This window comes from Macaca fascicularis, chromosome X (genome assembly GCF_037993035.2).
Source record: "Macaca fascicularis isolate 582-1 chromosome X, T2T-MFA8v1.1".
NCBI lineage: Eukaryota > Metazoa > Chordata > Mammalia > Primates > Cercopithecidae > Macaca > Macaca fascicularis.
Genome location: NC_088395.1, coordinates 83,461,586 through 83,468,166, shown reverse-complemented (window position 1 = coordinate 83,468,166; position 6,581 = coordinate 83,461,586). Strand labels below are relative to the sequence as shown.

The following is a 6,581-nucleotide window of genomic DNA, read 5'->3' as shown; positions in this document are numbered from 1 at the left end:
GAAAAGCATCTCCATTCAACAATCTATGCATCTCAGTGGTCTGATTCTGTCTGGAGAGCATCAGCATATTTCCTCCTCCTGTCTCACACCAGTGATTTGATCCTGCGTTACTGAGCATCAGTTTATTTTAGCTCTTCCCCTGGGGTCCACAGTAGTTTGATCTTACCTCTTGGACTTTCTTATCCCCCCTCCAGCACCACCACCACAAATGGTATGATCCTTAGCATCAGGTCCTTTTTCTCCCCCAACTGGTCTTCTAAGCAGATTGAAGCTGCTTCATCTCATTCCTGATTTGTCCTGATTCCCTCAGTGGCTTGCTCCTGCATTAGTAATGTAAAATGGCCCAAATGGGTTTAAAATGGTCAGAAGTTGGTCTTGATCAGTTCAAATATTTTTTGATGAAGAAACTCAGTTCTGGTCAGTACAAATCTATTTTGACCAGTTTAAACCAGTTCTGCAGAACTCGAGCCTGTGGTCAGTAAACCCAGGAAGATGGCTGAAGACTATGCTGATCCAAGCCAAAGCAAAGAATCAGGTACTTAACAGAAGTTGATACTCAGCTGAGAACCAAAATAGAAAACAGATCAAATAAGAAGACAGGGAAATACAGGGTCAGGGTTGGTTGAGGGGAGATACAAAAGAGGCTAGTTGCACCCAAAGTTGGACAACGTTTTTTTCTTTCTTTTTCTTTTTTTAGAGATGAGAGGCCATTTTGAGGAGGTAATGCAGAGTTTAGGGCTTTGCCTTGGTTTGTCTGGGAAGCAGTATGTGACCTCACAGCATCCAGTAGTTTCATCTGGCTGGAGCTGAGACTAGGTTGTATGTGGCCCCAATGATTCTTGGCTCCGCATGCCAGCTCCTGAAGGCATTCTTTGTGTCTGGTCTCACATCAGGCCAAAGTTAGTGGAATACCAAACCACGAATGACAACTTTTCCATCTTTTTAACTGTAGCAGGTCATAACACTGTGTATCTGTTTAGGGATGCTATTTAGGGTAGAAGGAGGGATTGGTAAATCTTGAAGAAAAGAGCTAATTATAATAGGTACGGCATGAAGTGAATGACTCAGCTAATTAGAATTGAGTTGAGGAGCATACCTTGCGATGTTTTAGAGAGCTGTGTAAAGAAAGTGGTAGAACAGTATCTAATCTCTCATACTTAGAACAGTATCTAATCTCTCATCTGCAAGACTGGCTATCTATTTCCTTGTTGTTTGTGGGCTGAGGTAGAAATTGGCCTACGTTATCTGGATTTCTCCCATGTGGTTGCCTTTCTGTCCTTTGCTGGGACTGCAATGTGAAGGGTAGGGGCTGAAAAACATGGAGAATGAAGAATGAATTTTCATAGATTGCAGCATTTCTAATTTGTGCACAATCTCTGCAGTGAGACACTGGGCCAGATGCTTTGATAACGACTGAGATAATGCTACAAGATTGAAGGTGGGGTTGGAGCTCTGTTTGCTGCAATATGTGTCAACATCTATTCTGCAGATGGATGAGGCTCTATGGCTGTATACCTGAAAGGTTAAAAAGAAAGGACTTTAGCATGGCATAGAAACTTGGCTGCTTGGAAAAGAAACTTATTCTTTTGTGAGATAACTTGGCTTAGGAACTTGTGAGTTAGTGGCTTTAGTTAGCCATTGCCTGTTTCCGGACAGGGAGGATGTCAGGCATTTTAATCAAGGCAGTCGAATGGCACTTCGAAATGCTGAGGTAGAAAACAAAGCAGAAGATTTGGAGTCAGATTAGAGCAGCTTTGACTCCTAGTTCTACTATTTGTTATGTGGACTTTGAGTAAATTAACCTCATAGAGACTTGGTTCCCTTACTTGTAAAATAAAGTTAATATTATCTGTCCTAAAAGATAAGAAGCTTAGCGTTTCATGCCTTGTGGTGCAAAGTAGCCGTTATTTAACTTTTTTTTTGGATCAAACTAGATTGTGTGACAGAGATAATTATTATTATTATATTTCAATTATTTAAATTATTATACTTTAAGTTCTAGGGTACATGTGCACAACGTGCAGGTTTCTTACATATGTATACATGTGCCATGTTGGTGTGCTGTACCCATTAACTCGTCATTTACATTAGGTATATCTCCTAATGCTATCCTTCCCACCTGTCCCCTCTCTACAACAGGCTCCAGTGTGTGATGTTCCCCGTCGTGTGTCCAAGTGATCTCATTGTTCAATTCCCACCTATAAGTGAGAACATGCGGTGTTTAGTTTTCTGTTCTTGCAAGAGTTTGCTGAGAATGATGGTCTCCAGCTGCATCCATGTTCCTACAAAGGACACAAACTCATCCTTTTTTATGACTGCATAAAATTCCATGGTGTATATTTGCCATATTTTCTTAATCCAGTCTGTCACTGATGGACATTTGGGTTGATTCCAAGTCTTTGCTATTGTGAATAGTGCCGCAATAAACACACGTGTGCATGTGTCTTTATAGCAGCATGATTTATAATCCTTTGGGTATATACCCAGTAATGGGATGGCTGGGTCAAATGGTATTTCTAGTTCTAGATCCTTGAGGAATCGCCACACTGTTTTCCACAATGGTTGAACTCGTTTACAGTTGCACCAACAATGTAAAAATGTTCCTATTTCTCCACATCCTCTCCAGCACCCGTTGTTTCCTGATTTTTTAATGATTGCCATTCTAACTTGTTTGAGATGGTATCTCATTGTGGTTTTGATTTGCATTTTTCTAATGGCCAGTGATGATGAGCATTTTTTCATGTGTCTGCTGGCTGTATGAATGTCTTCTTTTGAGAAGTGTCTGTTCATATCCTTTGCCCACTTTTTGATGGGGTTCCTTGCTTTTATCTTGTAAATTTGCTTGAGTTCTTTATAGGTTCTGGATATTAGCCCTTTGTCAGATGAGTAGATTGCAAACATTTTCTCCCATTCTATAGGCTAGCTGTTCACTCTGATGGTAGTTTCTTTTGCTGTGCAGAAGCTCTTTAGTTTAATTAGATTCCATTTGTCAATTTTGGCTTTTGTTGCCATTGATTTTGGTGTTTTAGACATGAAGTCCTTGCCCATGCCTATGTCCTGAATGGTATTACCTAGGTTTTCTTCTAGGGTTTTTATGGTTTTAGGTCTAACATTTAAGTCTCTAATCTATCTTGAATTAATTTTCATATAAGGAGTAAGGAAAGGATCCAGTTTCAGCTTTCTACTTAAGGCTAGGCAATTTTCCCAGCACCATTGATTAAATAGTGAATCTTTTTCCCATTTCTTGTTTTTGTCAGGTTTGTCAAAGATCAGATGGCTGTAGATGTGTGGTATTACTTCTGAGGGCCCTGTTCTGTTCCATTAGTCTGTATCTGTTTTGGTACCAGTACCATGCTGTTTTGGTTACTGTAGCCTTGTAGTATAGTTTGAAGTCAGGTATCGTGATGCCTCCAGCTTTGTTCTTTTGGCTTAGGATTGTCTTGGCAATCCAGGGTCTTTTTTGATTCCATATGAACTTTAAAGCAGTTTTTTCCAATTCTGTGAAGAAACTCATTGGTAGCTGGATGGGAATGGCATTGAATCTAAAAATTACCTTGGGCAGTATGGCCATTTTCACAATATTGATTCTTCCTATCCATGAGCATGGTATGTTCTTCCATTTGTTTGTGTCCTCTTTTATTTCACTGAGCAGTGGTTTGTAGTTCTCCTTGAAGAGGTCCTTTGTATCCCTTGTATATTGGGTTCCTAGGTATTTTATTCTCTTTGAAGCTATTGTGAATGGGAGTTCATTCATGATTTGGCTCTCTGTTTGTCTGTTATTGGTGTATAGGAATGCTTGTGATTTTTGCACATTAATTTTGTATCCTGAGACTTTGCTGAAGTTGCTTATCAGCTTAAGGAGATTTTGGGCTGAGACAATGGGGTTTTTTAAGTATACAATCATGTCATCTGCAAACAGGGACAATATGACTTCTTCTTTTCCTTTCTCTTGCCTGATTGCCCTAGCCAGAACTTCCAACACTATGTTGAATAGGAGTGGTGAGAGAGGGCATCCCTGTCTTGTGCCAGTTTTCAAAGAGAATGCTTCCAGTTCTTGCCCATTCTGTATGATATTGGCTGTGGGGTTGTCATAAATAGCTCTTATTGTTTTGAGATACGTTCCATCAATATCGAATTTATTGAGATTTTTTAGCATCAAGGCTGTTGAATTTTGTCAAAGGCCTTTTCTGCATCTATTGAGATAATCATGTGGTTTCTGTCTTTGGTTCTGTTTATATGCTGGATTACGTTTTTTGATTTGTGTATGTTGATCCAGTCTTGCATCCCAGGAATGAAGCCCACTTGATCATGGTGGATAAGCTTTTTGATGTGTTGCTGGATTCGGTTTGCCAGTGTTTTATTGAGGATTTTTGCATCGATGTTCATCAGGGATATTGGTCTAAAATTATCTTTTTTTGTTGTGTCTCTGCCAGGCTTTGGTATAAAGATGATGTTGGCCCCACAAAATGAGTTAGGGAGGATTCCCTCTTTTTCTATTCATTGGAATAGTTTCAGAAGGAATGGTACCAGCTCCTCCTTGTACCTCTGGTAGAATTCGGCTGTGAATCTGTCTGGTCCTGGACTTTTTTTGGTTGGTAGGCTATTTATTATTGCCTCAATTTCAGAGCCTGCTATTAGTCTATTCAGGGATTCAACTTCTTCCTGGTTTAGTCTTGGGAGAGTGTAAGTGTCCAGTAAATTATCCATATCTTCCAGATTTTCAAGTTTATTTGCTTAGAGGTGTTTCTAGTATTCTCTGATGGTAGATTTTATTTCTGTGGGAGTGGTGGTGATATCCCCTTTCTCATTTTTTATTGCATCTATTTGATTCTTCTCTCTTTTCTTCTTTATTAGTCTTACTAGCAGTCTATCAATTTTGTTGATCTTTTCAAAAAACCATCTCCTGGATTCATTGATTTTTTGGAGGGTTTTTTGTGTCTCTATCTCCTTCAGTTCTGCTCTGATCTTAGTTATTTTTTGCCTTCTGCTGGCTTTTGAATGTGTTTGCTCTTGCTTCTCTAGTTCTTTTAATTGTGATGTTAGGGTGTCAATTTTAGATCTTTCCAGCTTTCTCTTGTGGGCATTTAGTGCTATAAATTTCCCTCTACACACTGCTTTAAATGTGTCCCAGAGATTCTGCTATGTTGTATCTTTGTTCTCATTGGTTTCAAAGAACATCTTTATTTCTGCCTTCATTTCGTTATGTACCCAGTAGTCATTCAGGAGCAGGTTGTTCAGTTTCCATGTAGTTGAACGGTTTTGATTGATTTTCTTAGTCCTGAGTTTTAGTTTGATTGCACTGTGGTCTGAGAGACAGTTTGTTATAATTTCTGTTCTTTTACATTTGCTGAGGAATGCTTTATTTCCAACTATGTGTTCATTTTTGGAATAAGCACAATGTGGTGCAGAGAAGAATGTATATTCTGTTGATTTGGGGTGGAGAGTTCTATAGATGTCTATTAGGTCTGCTTGGTGCAGAGTTGAGTTCAATTCCTGGATATCCTTGTTAACTTTCTGTCTCATTGATGTGTCTAATGTTGACAGTGGGGTATTAAAATCTCCCGTTAATATTGTATGGGAATCTACGTTTCTTTGTAAGTCTCTAAGGACTTGCTTTATGAATCTGGGTGCTCCTTTTTTTGGGTGCATATGTATTTAGGATAGTTAGCTCTTCCTGATGAATTGATCCCATTACCATTATGTAATGGCCTTCTTTGTCTCTTTTGATCTTTGATGGTTTAAAGTCTGTTTTTTCAGAGACTAGGATTGCAACTCCTGCTTCTTTTATTTTTGTTTTCCATTTGCTTGGTAGATCTTCCTCCATCCCTTTATTTTGAGCCTATGTGTGTGTCTGTATGTGAGATGGGTCTCCTGAATACAGCAAACTGATGGGTCTTGACTCTTTATCCGATTTGCCAGTCTGTGTCTTTTAATTGGACCATTTAGTCCATTTACATTTAAGGTTAATATTGGTGTGTGTGAACTTGATCCTGTCATTATGATATTAGCTAGTAATTTTGCTCATTAGTTGATGCATTTTCTTCCTAGCATCGATGGACTTTTCATTTTGGCATGTTTTTGCAATGGCTGGTCCCGGTTGTTCCTTTCCATGTTTAGTGCTTCCTTCAGGATCTCTTGTAGGGCAGGCCCGGTGGTGACAAAATCTCTAAGCATTTGCCTGTCTGTAAAGGATTTTATTTCTCCTTGACTTATGAAACTTAGTTTGGCTGGATATGGAATTCTAGGTTGAAAATTCTTTTCTTTAAGAATGTTGAATATTGGCCCCCACTCTCTTCTGGCTTGGAGAGTTTCTGCCGAGAGATCTGCTATTAGTCTGACGGGCTTCCCTTTATGGGTAACCCGACATTTCTCTCTTACTGCCCTTAACATTTTTTCCTTCATTTCTACTTGGTGAATATGACAATTATGTGTCTTGGAGTTGCTCTTCTCGAGGAGTATCTTTTTGGCATTCTCTGTATTTCCTGAATTTGAATGTTGGCCTGCCTTTCTAGGTTGGGGAAGTTCTCCTGGATGATATCCTGCAGAGTATTTTCCAGCTTTGTTCCATATTCCCTGTCAGT

At 39.2% G+C, this 6,581-nt stretch overlaps 1 long non-coding RNA gene across 2 annotated transcripts in view; it reads left to right on the top strand.

The window, feature by feature from the left end:
* The first annotated feature begins 233 nt into the window (after window positions 1-233).
* Window positions 234-6,581, top strand: part of LOC135969035 (uncharacterized) — a 175,206-nt gene continuing 168,858 nt past the window's right edge. For both annotated transcript variants that reach the window (XR_010584088.2, XR_010584087.2), the window contains exon 1: window positions 234-535. This is a non-coding gene — a long non-coding RNA (uncharacterized lncRNA). The remainder of the gene's footprint in view (window positions 536-6,581) is intronic.